At 41.8% G+C, this 16,877-nt stretch overlaps 1 pseudogene; it reads right to left on the reverse strand.

The window, feature by feature from the left end:
* Positions 1-1,193: 1,193 nt before the first annotated feature.
* On the reverse strand, positions 1,194-16,541 carry LOC137288068 (cytochrome P450 1A1 pseudogene; annotated as a pseudogene).
* Positions 16,542-16,877: the final 336 nt, after the last annotated feature.

Here is a 16,877-nt window from a genome sequence, read left to right on the forward strand (position 1 = left end):
CCAAGTGAATACTCAAACACTCTAAGGATTTGCCACAATTGTTTTAGGATCTACTAAACACCAGGTACAGTTAGGTCAAAACAATCGAATTTTCATCTTTGCACACCATAATCCCGCATAAGAGATCAATGGGGCCTTTTTAACAAACCTTGGTGACAATAGTGACAGTTACGTATCAGTCTTCAGAAATTCAGGTCAAATTGCCAACGTTGAACGCAACTGTCATCCGAGGTACAAAGACGCATTCTCGACTTACCACTACAAAAGGAACGTCGTCCGACCCTGGTTCAGAAACTGCTTGAGCATGGATTCAGCTTGACACATCAGTGACAAATGCGTGATGCGATTCCCTTACTTAACCTGCCACTTTGCTCTCGTGTTCCAGCCCTCCCGTGCAAGCCCGATGGATATTGAGACACAGTTATTCACTTCTGACTCATATGACTTACTGAACTTAACTGTAATGAAATTACTTTTCTCTTGGAATTTTTTTCTTGGTATGCGTTCTATAGTATTTGTTATAATGGTTTTTGGTTGTGATGCTGAGAGGGCAGATATGCCCCATTTTATCTTCCCTTTCCAATAAAGCATGGCTTTGGTGTATGGATTAATTTGTATCGTTGTAGCTGCATATATGCCTCAAGAGACAAACTCGCGAATATCGTAAGATCAACGGAAAAATTATAATCATATCAACCATGAAGATCTGGGTTAGCATTGATCTTTTCCAACCAATGCTTACTGCAAGAGGTGACTAATGGGATCAGGAGCACAGACTCGCTGAATTGGTTGACACAAAGCATTGTATCCCAGTTGCATTGATCGATGCTGATTACTGAAATAGAAGGTCCAGATCCCATCATCTGCTGACGCCCTATATGTGGAATATTGCTGAGAGAGGTGTGAAACAACACAAATGGCAAACCAACAGACCATAGTATATTAAAGGTTGATCAAAGGATGAACATGTCCACCGTACGTGTGGCTTTCGTGTAGCAGTTACCTTTCTGGTTGCCTACCTGTCTCAGCAGACAAAGGACAGATGGCCGTTTTACCTTGAGCAAGTAGTGTGGACATTAACAATATTTCGGCCACTTTCAAATATGTCAGATTACGGTGTGAAGAACGCCAAAGGTTCTGTACGGCTAATGGATTCATCAAGATTTTGGTCCGTACAAAGAAGGCCTGTCACATAATGCTGTTACATTTTATTGAGACTTTGGACAATTAAAAATAACATGAGCACATAATAGACACAGAGCTATTTTATGTACAATGTTTTGAAAGGGTGTACGGGACTGAGACTAAGACGCGGCAGAGGGAAATACGGAATTTACAAGGGTCTCATAGTCCCGGACATCCTTTCAAAATCCGTGTGACGAATTTATTACCCTTAAAATTTTTTAAATTTAGCTTAGCATTACATTAAACAACACTTTAACGTTTTGCCATGCTATTTCCTGAACATGCATGAAGAGAGATAACTCGGGTTGGCGTAATTTTGGATAAAATAGATCGAATTTGACGTTTTCTTAAACGACAAAAAGTGAAATACAGAAACACTTTATTTTTTATACATATATTGACACAAACAATTTAGAAATTATGGCAACAATTCTAATGCTCTGTTTATGCTCGTAATTGTAGAAAAAATTCTAAGATTTTGAAGCGATCAGCCGTTTGGCATCACCATTCAATCTAGGGTTAAGGTCATTAGTACATCATAGTTTTGTATACTCTGGTTATTGACTAATCAGAATACGACAAATTTGTGTTAAGGGTAATGGTATTCGATATAATGATTATGACAATTTGATGAGTTAGGAAGTGAAGCTAACTGGATATGGTAGCTGAGACTAATGATGCACACACTCCAATTTACAGGACTTGAACTCGACTTGTGACAATGATGAATCTGAATCAATGTCATCGATGTGACCTGGATCGATGATGTTATTGTGGACATCTTTAGGCTCACGCACGGGTTTGGAGAAAACCTCCATGACCTGTAAGACTGGTATATTCAGAAGAAAGGCGTTTTACATCCTAAATTGGACGTCTACTGAGTAGGGAAGAGGTTTCTGGTTCAACCCATAGGCGCATTCCATGGTGTACTCTTTCACATCTTTAGGCTTGACGAAGGTACATCTTTGAAGGAAACCTGATATAATTAAGAAGAGCTCTATCCTTGCCAGGAATTCCCCCAAGCATCGTCGACGTCCTGCTGAAAAAGGGAGGTACATATCCAAGAGACGGGTGTCGATCTGACCATCTTCCTTCAGGAACCGCTCTGGTCGGAACACATCAGGGTCTCCCCAGACCTCTGGATCGTGACTCAGTGAAAAGAGATTGAGAAAAACCAGAGTATCCTTCTTGATGATGTAACCAGACAGTTCAACATCCTCAGTCGTTGCATGAGGTGTGGACAATGGTGTGAGGTTGATGATTCTTAGAATTTCATGAATGGTTGCTTCGGTGTACACCATATTACGTCTATCAGCCAGTGTTGGACGTCTGGACATACCTACAACATTGTCAATTTCATCTTGTATTTTCTTCTGGACTCGTGGAGTCTTTGCAAGAAGGAGGATAGTCCACATAGTCGTAGTAGCCACTGTATCGAACCCAGCAGCAAACAGATCTCCGATCGTGTCCTGAAGCCGTTCTTCACTCATACCATTTGCCTTGTCCGTTTCTGTTAGCTGTTTTGACTCGCTGATAAGACTGTCTGTGACATCCCGAAGATTATCAGAAGAAAATGTTTCCAGGTGATCCCGAATTCTCTTTCTGCGGATGAGATGCCCTTTTGAAAGAAGATCTTTGAACTGCCTCACTCTCTTCTTCATAAAGTGCCTCAACCATGGGAAAAAATCAACTGGATTCCCAGCAGTAACAAACGTAGAGAAGTCCTGGGTGTGTAGAATGTACTCGCAGAAGTCCTTGTCTGCTCTGACATTGCCTTTTCTTCCGTAACATATCTGATATATCACACTGCCCATTGCAATGTAAACGTGATCGTGTGGATTAAAGGTCTGTCCGTTATATCCCTCGAATTCCTCCAGCATATTACTAACCTCCTCGCATATGATTTCCTCGACGGGATTTTTTCTTGCGTTTGCAAATTCTTGGAAGGATTTATTTGCAATACGCCTGTGCAGTTTCCAGGACATGTCGAATTTTCCAAAAGATAAACTTTTACCGTTTTGAACGGATACTGCTGAGAAGAACTGTGGTCGACCAGAGAAAGCATCACCCTTGGTACAAAGTGCTTCTTTGATGAGCTTCCCGTGAATCACTACAGTTGGCCATGCTCCAAACTGTAATTTAACCAGATCTCCATAGATTTTTCTCATTTTCATAAAAGTATGATATGGCGTTTTACCGAGAAGAAGCAGATGGCCTACAATGGGTAGTCCCCAAGGACCAGGAGGAGATCTGGTCCCATACAACATCCTGTGCATGAATGTCAGTATAGATGCTGATGCTAGGAAGACAACACCGGCATTCTCAAGGGTAGATACTTCACGGACATACTTGAAAATGTTGCCCACGTACATCTGAAGAACAGCAATAGTTGACATCCTGAAAGTAGACGAAGATTTGTTTTAATAATCAATGTCAATAATGATAAACGTCAGTTCTTATTCTCATTCCACCTGTATTGCGGTGGACCATCATGGTGACCAATCAATATGTCATCATGGCGACTTGATCACTAAAACAAATGAACACGCCAGCATGGTGACCAGGCAACATGCTCTCACTGAGAGCTAACAGCATGGCATCGTTATGCTTAGACAACACATAATCACAGAATTCCAATGCAAGAAAACTGCTAAGACGATGTTTGACGTATAGTATCTGTACTTTACTGAGGAAGTTTAATACCAAAATAAAACATATTGATACAAGTGTATAGTGTAAAAAAGCACACTTTTGTCCTGAACTGTCATAACGCTAAAACACTCGGGCGCTCTTTTAAATAGTTATGGGCAAGCGTGTGCTTTATTACACCACATATGGTGGTAAAGTGAACTGTATTGCTTAAATATGTTTTACCTACAAGACACTTCTTATGGATGTGCAACTTCTATATTATTTACACACGACATTTCGGGGCTTATACTTGTCCCTACATCAGGTGAATGAAGTTGCACGTCCATAACATGTCCTGCATTGCCCTACCTATTGCCCTAAATCAAATCAAGCATCTGATGGTTTAGATGTTTTACTATGAACGTAAGTTTAGATCAATTCATCCAGCTGGAGCTAGTCACACGACATTGTGTGAATGTAAACATTGCGAACGTTACCATGCCGCTGTTGAACTGAGTCGAACTGCCACATTCTATCTGTAGAAAAACATAAACGTAATGTTTCCCCAAGTGAAGGTAGCTGAGTGAAGCGACTGCAAACCAAGAAACACGATGCAAAGGAGTAGTTTATTGTGGGAGTCTGAACGTGCCGATGAAAAATGACATGCATCGTGACGTCGGTTACATTGTGACGTAATGCAAAAGTGTTCGATTACGAGGGGGCACACTAAAATGTCGAAGTGACGCCAACGCATTTTGACGTAACGCAAAAAGTGAACATTATGGTCTGATAAAATACTGTTGGCGCCTTTGATGTTTCAGCGAAACATCTTAGAAGCCACGTCTCAGACATCTTGCTTTGTAAACCTTTCCCCAAATCATACTTGGTATAAAGGCTCATCATTTTGCCTTATAATTTTGCTTACGAAAATGAAAACTATTCATAAATCGTCAAAGGATAATTAGATTAACCAGGTGGTTCATCCAGATGCAACAGAAAAGCAGCAACGGGAATGCAACTGTATGTATCCCTTGTTAGTAAGGGGATGGTGCACTGTTTTTCTAAAAGAAAGTAAACCCCTAGCCAGTCTGGGTGAGAGAGTTTTGTTTGATGCCGCTAAAAGAAATATTCCAGAAACATCAAGGTGGTTGCACATGATATCGGCTTCATATCCTTACACGTATGTGGAATCGAACCCGGGTCTTCGGCGTGATAACCGCACGCCTTAGATTCAGAGTAAAAAAAGAAATTTCTCCACAAGGCTGTATCACAAACAGACTCCACTTCTTATTCTCCAATTGTCAACTAGATTCACGTGGAGCAATAATTAAGCAAATCCAGCCTTTGGTATTTACATCTCACAAATGTTGAGGTACAGTCGATCATGCCGTTTTTAACAAAATTTCAAAGAGCGTTGCATGTCTTTTACCAAGTAGTTGTAACAACATTCAAGACCACAGTACAGCTTTGAGAATGTTTTATGGTAGACAAGTGGAGCGCATTTCAAAATGTGATGTATCAGTGACACACATGATGTCCGATGCTGTTCCCCATTTTGACTTGTAACGTTCTTCCTCGAGCAATAGGTTCAGGTGAACAGCTTACTAGACTTTGCATATGTTTATGAAGGGCCCCGTCGTTGAGGCAAGATACACTCATCATTTCGGAAATACCTGGTATCATCACATTGTGACAGCGATTCATAAACACTGTAACCGTATCACAATGATCATATGTCAGTCACTGGATTGTCTGGTCCAGACTAGATTGCTTACAGACCGCGCCTTACAGGTGTAGTACTTCAGGATGAATTATCAAACAAACAGTACAGTCACACGTGTACAAGCGAATCTGCTTTCGTCAGAAATGTAAGAATGTTTTTGTGGTCTTTATTAACTTCTTGGCCACCTAACCACAAACATGCCAAAAGAGAAAGTTGGGAGAGCCTATACTGGTGGAAACAAGGCTCGAGATGGTGTTCGCTCAGGCATGACAGCTATGGTCTGGGGAAACAATATATGGCCCTCACGAAAAAAATAGGATTAACATATGACGGATGTCATCAAGGCAAAGGGAAGATTTAAGCATGTTGGCTAAAAGCACAGAGCGTAGAGGGGATTTCACTGGGAACAAAACTATGGTTGCGTGAAGGTGACATCATCTGTTGTTATAGCCTGTAGCATTGCCCATGCAGTTATATTATAATGCAAATGGTCTCGTCAGTTGCTTTTTATGCAATATTTTCGCACTGTCCCTAGAGGGTCGCGAATCGTGATTGCACTGTACCTAGAAGGTCGTGAGTCGTGATTGCACTGTACCTACAGGGTCGTGAGTCGTGACTGCACTGTCCTTAGAGGGTCGCGAGTCGTTACAGCACTGTCCCTAGAGGGTAGCGAGTAGTGATTGCACTGTCCCTAGAGTGTCGCGAGTCGTGATGGCACCGTCTCTAGAGGGTCGCGAGTCGTGATAGCACTGTCCCCTAGTGTGATGTGCGTTGTCTATACTCTCCGACTAACCAAGGTCATAAGTCCCCACCACTCCTCACGTTTCGTAACGAGTAAAACCCCATTCACCCATACTATTAGCAGAATAGTACTGCCTGGGCAGTAGGCAGTGTGAAGTTAATTCCTGGGTAGCAGCGGATATACACTGTTTACTTCTATACTTACTACATAAGTAAGAACTACAATGGATTAGACTAAACTCAGTCACTGATCTCTTCCCGTCTACTGGGTGAGAGGCATGCTGTTCGTATGGCGCGATTCATTCGTCTGTATAGTAGCAAACGACTGACAAAAGAATATGGCTGATAATTCCACAGGCAGTTTTGAAAGAACTAGCCAGATGCGGCCAGAAGCAGTTTTGAAAGAACTTGCGTGATAGGTCCAGAAGCAACAGGCAAATATTAAGGATGACAACTTCATCTATATTTTGTAAGCCAACAGTGAGTGTTTCCTGCAATCTGATTAGTTAATTACCCTTGTCGAATAGTGTTCGACATCCCTGAAAATGATGGCATATTAACCGCACATTAATACGTTGGCACAAATACGGTACCATTTCGCTGCATGAATGTGCATAGTGGTGGAAGACTACACCCTCAATTTTCTTTTACTTGGATCCTGATAGAATCTTCGAAGCAGGCAAATTTTTGGAAGAATTATTCAAAGATGATGGGGAGTACAATCCCATGGCAAACAACCGTGTGGTCAGATAACAGTTAAGTAATTGAAGAGCCATACAATAATATTCTTCAATGATTTTATTTACAAATGAAGTGCTCTGCAAATCTAAAGCATTCGTGTATTTATAGCATTCCAAACATAAAGAATATAATGCAGTCAAAAAATAAGCTAATGATACTTGGTTTTGGATACTGATCTTCCAAAAGACACCAATCCCATCACGCGGGACGTTTTCTCTTCCATTGGAAATTGCAGCGCTAAAGCTGACTCGCCTCCATCTTGTCCAGCGAGCGTCCCTCCGGAGTCCCTCCAGTTTGCAAAAGTTTGATAATAGCCTGTGAGAAATAATTGATGGGTCGTTATTGAAAGGGAAGTGCGTATTGGCCAAGGGTTTGTAAACAAACCAAAAGGAAGTGACATGCTTGCGTATCACTTACCTGCTGATTTTATTTCCATTTAAAGCTTTCAAAAATTTTACCGCCCATTCTCGGACAAAGTCAGGACATATGCCCGGAAGAAAACAAATCTCAGGTTACAGACCCGCACCAAATAGTGGAGCGAGTCCCTGATTGGATATTATTGATGCACGTTAAAGAGGTGGGAATAATAAAAAACGCAATCCAATCAGAAACTCACTCTGCAACTCTGTGCTGGTTTGTAACCTGAGATTTGTTTACTTCCGGGCATATGTCTTGACTTTGTCTGAATCGACTATACCTCATGGCCTGATCGGTAACTCAGACGTTCATAGGTCCAGTGAGTGGTGTCGCTCGCACTGATTGGTTGGTGGACGCACGCGGGAATTTAGCTCCACGGAGGACTATGATCTGTGGCATAATTAGTCAGTGACCCCTAGATCTTAGATGAGGGTGGACGTATGAACCTGATGTTCGTTTCGCCATGGTTGGGCTTTGGAGATTGTGGTGTGTAGTTGCACCAACACGATATATCGCGCCACGAAATAAAAACCAATACTGGTATTTTATTTTTGACCAGTCATTTTCGCCGAACGGGTGTTATTAAGTGAGTTATATATTAGTATTTCTTCTCCTAGCGGCGATGATGTTCGTAGGCAGGTTTTGGGCGTACAAATCAAATCGTTGTCTTTTCCCGAGTCCCAAGCAAAGTTACTCGGTACATAACGCACCAATCTTGATATTTTTGCATTTATTCGAAAGGGAATTTATCTGGTTTTATTTCAGTAAGAATCGCGGCTGTGTATTTCCACAATTTCCCACACAGAATTCGCCCATAATCGAGAGTGGGGTGTTTGACAAATTCGTGCGCGTTACATCCCTTTCCTTCTTTATACGTATATGCCGTTGGCGGTCAGCAAGGTGAAGGACGTGCGGACGGAGAATCTGGTCGATGTATCGATTGGCCATCAGACTGCTTTGGACAAGTACAAGTTCCGATCTGCGGGTGTATGGGATCTCTCCCCACACCATAACACTCGCACCACCGATTTTGTGCAATTTTCTGATGCAGTTAGGAGCGAAACGTTCATGATGTCGTCTGTAGGCAAGGCCTCTACCACCACGTCGCCTGGGGAGATAACGGGATTCATCGTTAAACCATATGCACCTCCAGTTTGCCAGGTTCCATGGCAGCACCATGTTACATCATCTCACTCGTGGACGTCAGTGTAGTCGTGTCAAGGTGGGGGCAACTTTTGGACTTTTGGCATGTATTCCTACTTCTCAGAGATGGTTCCTGATTATCTGACCGGACACTCTTCGGGCTCCAAACTGTTCTGGTGCTGTGCCCCGGGTGGTACTACGGCGGTCATGCAGGTGGGTTACCCAGATGGACCGATCTTTGGCAGGTGTGGTGACCGTAGGTCTTCCTGATCTTGCACGTTCATTTGTCGAATTTGTTTCACGAAATCGATCCACGATCGAGTTAATATGCTGGGATGAACGTTGAAGATCTTTTCTACCTCACCCTTTGAATCGCCAGCTTAATATCGTCCAATTGCCTGATTTCGATAGGCAGCGTTGAGACGTCCCATTTCGTGTACAGTACTTGCAAAGATCGTGCATGAAATTCTGAGATTCATTTGGGTCTTTTATAGTCACATGCTGTACTCATGTTTTGCACATGAGAAACAATCATTTTGCCTGATATTCCGTGTTATATTCTGCTGGTTCTGAGACGATTTGTTATACCTTTTGTCACGGCAATTATTAACCGTAACAATTCATCGACTCGACTTGATTTCCCTTCAATGAGACCCGTGGAGATCCGGAGTGGAGTAGGTCTTCAGCATCCCATGCTTGCCACTAAAGGCGACTATGCTTGTCGCAAAAGGCGACTAAGGGTATCGGGTGGTCAGGCTCTCTGAGTGCGATGTGAAGCTAAACTCACTCACTCATTCCCTTTATGGAAGAGTTTCAAAGAAAATGCATGAGCGCATTAGATGAATCAGAGATTCATTCACCTTTCTGACCTTTGACGTCACGAATTCATTATCATATGAATGAGTTCCCGTACAATACCACCCAGTATGTGAAGCCCAGTACTGATGTCCCTAGCCGTGGTGTTGCTGGAATGTTGCTAACAGTAGCGTGAAGGTAAACTCAGTCACTCACTTCAGTGTACAATGGTGTTAGAAAAAGACGATAAATGCGTATTCAATCAATAAAACTGGTGAATATTATCGAACATTTATGCCATAACGAATCAGTAGCATTAGGATTGCACTTAAGTAAATGTTCAAAGCAATGATTTTAAGAAATGCAACATTGTAATGTAGTGATACAGCAGGGACAACTCTCTAAGGCTTATGGCACTGTAACCGTCTATATTACGACATTGAATGATTAATGGTGATAGACGGAAAGACGTGATAGCATATTACCCCGGCTACGTTAGAGCAATTGAGAAGAAAGAGAGGTTAATGCCACCATAACAACCCCATCCATATTGCCAGACTCTACGACGTTTATAATTTACTTGCGACCACGTATGACCCAAATGTCTTAACTAAAGTACTGTCAGAATTTTTTTTCACATTTATCTCTACAATTAATCTAGTTGAAATGTGAAAAGCCAACAGCTGTTAAGCTTAGTTCGGCCTAACTACAGTCTCAGGGATTAGAGTAGAAATGAGGAATACGTATTTTTCTAAAGATTGTACTCTCTGTGAGACATAACAAGCTCCGTTTTCGATATATTATACAAGTCCACCACAGGGAGATCTAAATTGTTAAGAATAGTAACTACAATTTTATTCCAAGATTTCGAAAAAGTGTTGGACCATCTACATATGGCACTAGGTTCATTGCTGCAGAGCTTACGCCAAAAACGTATAATTTCAATTTTTTGTTTAGAGAAAGAAGTCGTTCAACCCATTTCTCCTGTGACCGCTAAATTTTGGGTCTTACTGCTGTATACTGAAAGCAATGAAATACCCAATCGGTCTTCTTTCTTGATCAGGTTTATAAAGCTAGTACGCCAAATACCCGGGCATTTATTGTTTTCAAAGCAAAATGTGAACAGTCCAAATAATAAATCAACACATGTTCCACTTTTTAGAGCTTCAGCAGGGAGACAATCTGGACCGGTGGCCTTGCCACGTTTAGCACGGGCGACCGCACACACGACCTCCGTCAATGTTATGGGTCTGTCTAGGTCGCCCGTGTCAAACGTCCGTTGTCCATTTCGCCTCGAAGTCGCTGCAACTGAGCATTATCAAAGCAAGAGGAGTTGTCAGACTCAAACAGCGAACAGTTGTCACGTCTCCACGTGTTAAGAAGTGTTAGTTTGTCGGCAGACACGACACCATTTAGTACCTCCCATGGGATAGTACTACCACGATCTGAAGCAATGCCTAATTTACCGATTGTTTTCCGAAAACTGCGCGAATCTTTATCATTACATTTACCCAATAGTCGTCGTTGCTCATCCAATTGATAAGAGCATTTATATTTACGGAGTTTTCTATCAAAACGTTTTCTTTCGGAAACATGTTAGAGCGCTTACCTGGAGACCTGCAATTCAATCATTGACGCTGAGCTGACCAAGCATTATCCCACAAAATTTGTAGTTCTGGGCACCAATGAGGTTTAGCATTGTGTTTACATTTTTTACCCCCTTGTCTAAAAGGTTTAGCCAGAGCACATATATCCATTTCTTTGTGCATAAACTTAACAAAATCATTGTATGACCCATTAATGTTTTCTTGCGAATTCAGCTGTTTCAATTTTGACTATAACCTGGTTTAACATGTTGGTTATACTTGAATCCTACAAGAAAGTACTTGTAATTTTACTGGGAGTATACTAGTTGTGTGTACAAGCACAGCTATGGTCACAATCGACAACTTTACCCAAGTCGAGCTTCACATATTTAGGATTACACGTCTCCCAAGACAAGATGAAGTGGTCCGGTAGACTGTCCGGCATATTGCAGCCATCAACAATGGATGACATAGTGATAATATTAAAATAACCGGGGAAGTACACGGCATGTCATAACACTTTACTAATACAGACTTTACTCGTACAGACTGGTGATTAGCAATGGACAACTGGATGCCAGGAGTTGAATTACGACTGACTGGTAATTTGGAGAAAACTGCTGTTTTGAAAGCGCTAATGTCTGCAATATGTGAAGTTCTTTTCTGGGTGCCCCACGCCCTCTTATTGCTGGGACATATCCAAAAGCGGGTAAATGTTGTTAACGCCAAGTACCAAATTCCAACAGTCCGGCATTCCAAGCGGATAATAAAGAGCTTGTTACTCGTTTGTAAACGGGGTACATTAATTGTCTCAACAACAGGAAAACGCCGTTAATGTTTGAGGAAAGATAAAGGCAGTTTGGGTGGAGTTCCTGTCTCTGATAATGCAGTGGTGTTGGGACATTTGTTTGTGATTTTTCTGGACTTTTGGCCGGTGGATTTAAAATCTTCTCAAATCCTAAGTGGTGATAGCTTTTCGATGAATTCCGATCAAAAAGAGGCTTGTAAATAACGTGATGTTTTGAATTGTTTTTTTTCTTCTTAGTATTGCCTCTGTATGGCGGCGGTCTGTAAAACGTCAAGTCTGGACCAATGATAAACAGTACGAGCATCAACCAATGTGATCAACAGATCCCGGTAGTCGCCGGGATTAAATACCAATTCTAACCCGGCTCTTCACGGCTTCTAATTACTGTGAATATGACATAATGATATACTGATAGTCGTCTCCTACGTTTTGTTGGCTTTTACTGCAACCCATAAACTGCTGAACAAGCGGATTTGCCAGTCAAGGAATAATGTAGTCAATCAATGCTGGAGCGAAACAGTACCGAATCAAATATAATGGCACTTCAAATCTTGTCTACAACTAGATAAAATCACGTATAAGACAAAATAGTATGGATGTCAACTTATATATTATTATTCACGACGTTCCTGTGCTTTTTCTTGTCCCTTCGTCAGGGGATAAAACATGCTGATTGAACAATGTTTGCGTTATTTTCTTTAGTAGTATATGTATTAAAGAGTCGCGTCCACAGATAATAATACATCTTCTGTCTGCTATTTTGATGATTTTGAAGTGAAAACAAAAAGCAGTGGACAGAATTGTTGCATTTGTAACAGCTGAGACAGTTGACAATAGATGCCTCGTAAACTTGTTTCATCTTGCACAGCAACACCTGAGGCAAAGCGATTTGACAAGAGTTCTACAATTAACATCACAGTAGAAGCATTTTAAAGACTTTGAAGTGTTAAGAAGCCTGAAGGCGTTGAGAAATTTATACATTTGTCATGCAACAACGTCCATAGCCTTTAAAAAGAAATGAAAGACGCAGTATGAAATATCATGAAATGTCCTCTTGTAGTTGACATGTTCTTCAATATTTATGGATAACTTCATGTATTTCCTGCTTTACAAGTGTACCAGAATCTGCTTTGAAACGGCGCACTCACGAAATGTTTTCTACACGATGAAGCAATGGGGAAAATTCACACTGAAGAGGCTCAATGAAATATCTGGAGAATTTAACCGACTGCATCCCAGGCAGAAACGATCATTATAACCTGTTAACGTAGTATCGGGTGGAGATGTGAATACGATTAACCATTAATACATTTGCTGACATGACAATCAGAGGCAGTTAATTCACATAGTTCAAGAAGAACTCTCAACTCTGAAAACGCCCAGAGTACAGATTTCAAGAAACAACGACCTCAGTAACAGCCTGGCTATAAATTGACGAAATCACTTCAAATGTTAGAATAGAGTAGATAAACGAAATTCCATGACAGAATGGACAACAAAATCATATTTGCAAGTTGACTTATCAATTGAAGAAATGTTACAAACGTTGGTTTCATTCGAGGAACACGACCAGTTGCAACTGCCCTTGCTAGCACTAGGACATGTGTCCCCAAATGTTATGACTCCTAACAAATAACTGACCCTTCTGAACAAGGTGTAAGAAGACCAACAAAGGTTAGCTGGAGAATCTGAGGAAGATGTCTGAAACTTCTGTAATACCACGGGTTGATGATAACATTTTGATAATTATCCCGGTCCCATTATTAGATACAAACAACAAATATGCAACTTATCAAGCTCACATCTTGCACATGCTGACTCTGGTATTGCTTACCAGGCCCCATTGCATTAGCACTATAGTCACTAATTATAGTTTGGAAGAACATGTATTATGTTTATATGCATAGTGAGTGAGTTTAGTTTTACGCCGCACTTGGCAATATTCCAACTATATGACGGCGGTCTGTAAATAATCGACTCTGGACCAGACAACCAAGTAATCAACAGCAACAGCATCGATCGATCTGCGCAACTGGGAAGCAGTGACGTGTCGACCAAGCCATGGAGCCCTACCACCCGATCCCGTTAGTCGCCTCGTACGACAATCGTGATCAGTTGTAAATCGGAAATGGACTTCATACGCTGTATCCATGGGGGGAATCGAACACGGGTCTTCGCCGTGACGAGAGAATGCTTTAGCCCACTAAGCTACTCCCCCACCAAAAGGCCATAAGAACATTAACCGCTAAGAACCGACGCCGAAACGTCGCATCATATTGTGATAAAGAAACTGCCATCGATAAGTATCTTACGTTCTTATGAGATGTCTTCCCTGAGACTGACGGTGTGGTGGCCTAATGGTCACCTCGATGAAGACCCGGGTCCGATTGTCCATATGGGTTCAATGTGTGAAAACCATATTGGTTGTCCCTAGCCGCAATATTGTCGGAATATTGTTTAAAGCAATGCAAAACCATACTCACGCCTTCCTGAGATCAGTGACATGGAGAGAGACGGGACCTACCTGAGATATATGTCAAGAGCAACCCCGGTTTGGTACCTGGCGGAATCTATCAGTTTAACGCATGGGCATAATCTAGCCATCCAACAAAACACTTATTCTACAGCTGTCTGTCTAATTGTGAGGACTCTATTGTCGCTGACACCGCTGTCAAGCAGGGCTAGTACAAACATCTATATGTTCATACAAGAGGCCTTGAACTGGAAAACATTCTGTCACGGTTGAGGTTCCGTGTTTCTTTAGGGAGCTACATGGCAGGAGTAGTACAGTGTGTGCCTTACATGCACGTTATCCTGGTTATTGAACTGAAATGGAAAAGTACTCTCTCGAATTTGAGAGAATCATGTAACAGTCTTTTCAGCGTATATGTAACGTGTAATTGTTTAATACACTTACATTATTTTTAAAGAGACGACACAGTTGACAAAAAAGCCACAAGGCTGAGTGGGGTGGAGAAGGCTTTGGGGTACAGAGATACCATAATTCCATAAACAATTTGGGTTTGTTAACCCTAGATTGACGAGTAATTCCATTTTGCAAAGCTGCTTACGAAACCATAACTGGGTCAGATCTGATGTCGCATCTATCCATTCCTATGTGAGGATACAACACAATCTCTGTCTGTGTCCCGGGATGGGAACCAGGTCGATCACTGAGGTCGGAAAACAAGATTCTGTTGAAAGTTCTTTCATAGAAATCTGTGTACCATGGCTGCTATATTTTGTTTAGATTTAATACAGGCTCTAAGTAGAGCATAGGTATTAGACAACTTTCAATGTCTTCAAACATCTAAACTACTTTTGCAAGGTTGGAACAACCATTGGGCGTGGATTAACTGTCCTTTATGAAATTACTATTTTATGTTTTACAGACTAGGATGAAAAATGCAACAGAGAGAGACATAGCCAGGTTGGTAAAGTTTATGGTCAGCTCAGGGCCCTTCAACATACCATGAACTTTCCGGAGTGTCAGAAGGGATGTGCACTCGCTGGAGAACCCGGGCACAATGATCTGCGCCAAGACCTCAGGAGGTACCAAACCGTGGTACTTGCATGGCAGTCATTTCTAGGGCGAGATCTGTACACCGAATGTGCTGTTTCTGCATTTTATCAGTCACCTTACTGTCATGAGGTACGGACATGTCAGTGACATCAGCACATTTACTGGCTTTATGAAAAAATGTAACTTTGTCGAATCTGTGGATGTAGTTTCGGAACAGACTATTACTGACCCTTTGCCTGTAGCCATGGTTGACTGCAGTAGTAGCCTAAACAAACACAGCGGACACAGTGAGATGAGGACACGATCGGGTTCATGAGCAGGCATTCTTCCCAGGCTGTTATAGGCCTGTTCCATAGACGTTTAAAGGATGATTTTTAATCACCCCCTGTTCAAGGTCATGTCATGAATGGGATAAAGAGACACAGGCATGACGAGGACATTGGTACAAGCAACGAGCCATGTCATAATGGCGGTTTTTGTGCCAAGGACGGACATTCACTGGCAAGATTAATTCGATATTACGATTATTATTATCAGAGTGAGTGAGTTTACTTTTACATCGCAATTATCAATATTCCTCCAATATCACTACATTCTGATATTATCATTAGACGTAGAAGTTGTAGTAGTAGTAGTAGTAGCAGCAGCAGAAGCAGTCGTCGTCATAGAAGTAGTAGTAGTAGTAGTAGCAGCAGTCGTCGTCACAGTAGTAGTAGTAATAGTAGTAGCAGCAGTGGTAGTCGTTGTATTATAGCGTAAAGTGTTACAGAGAGAGTATTGCTGTACAGCACCGCCCACTCCTAACGAGTTAATAGTGGATGAGTGAGTTGTGTTTTACGTCGTTTCTAGCAATATTCCAAAAGCACAATGGCGGGGGCACACCAGAAGTGGCCTTCACTCATACTCATGAAGGAAACTGAACCCGGGCCGTCAGCGTAACGAGCGAACGCTTGAACCACTAGGCTACCCTATCGCCCTAAGAGTGGTTACGAAATTCAGTAATGTGCCCTGTAACAAAACGTCAAATACATCAAAGAAGGATCAAGCACAAGCAATTTTAGAGTCGAGCACGTACCTTGATTTACGACTACCTCAACGCAGTGGAGCAGACGTGTATTCCACCAAGAAACTGATGAAGTGACGATACGGAAACGCCGCTATATAGCTGATACATCAAATCTCAAAGATACCACTTACTCACACCACGAAAACACTGGTGACGACAACCTCGTGAGCATGGGAAGATATACATTTCAATCCATGTTTCCCATTGGTTGGTGCTGAATTGCTCAACCAATCGGATTAACCTGTGCGTATGCCAATCATTCTCCGAAACTGCTGATGAACTGAACCGGTTTCAGAGGTTAAGTTTAAAATGAAATTGCGAAAATGCAATTTCTGAGCCTATATATGTACACCTAACTAGCGTATACTCTACCCAGACACATAATACTGACTCCGAACCGACCAGTCCTTGTTGTACCCTTTAACTCCTAGCGTCAGGCACGGATCTAGCGTCCTCTTTCTCTCCGGTCGGACTCGCTAACCACTACACCGCGGAGGCATGGAGAATAAAAGCTGTTG

The sequence above is a fragment of the Haliotis asinina genome, chromosome 1, assembly GCF_037392515.1.
Source record: "Haliotis asinina isolate JCU_RB_2024 chromosome 1, JCU_Hal_asi_v2, whole genome shotgun sequence".
Lineage (NCBI taxonomy): Eukaryota > Metazoa > Mollusca > Gastropoda > Lepetellida > Haliotidae > Haliotis > Haliotis asinina.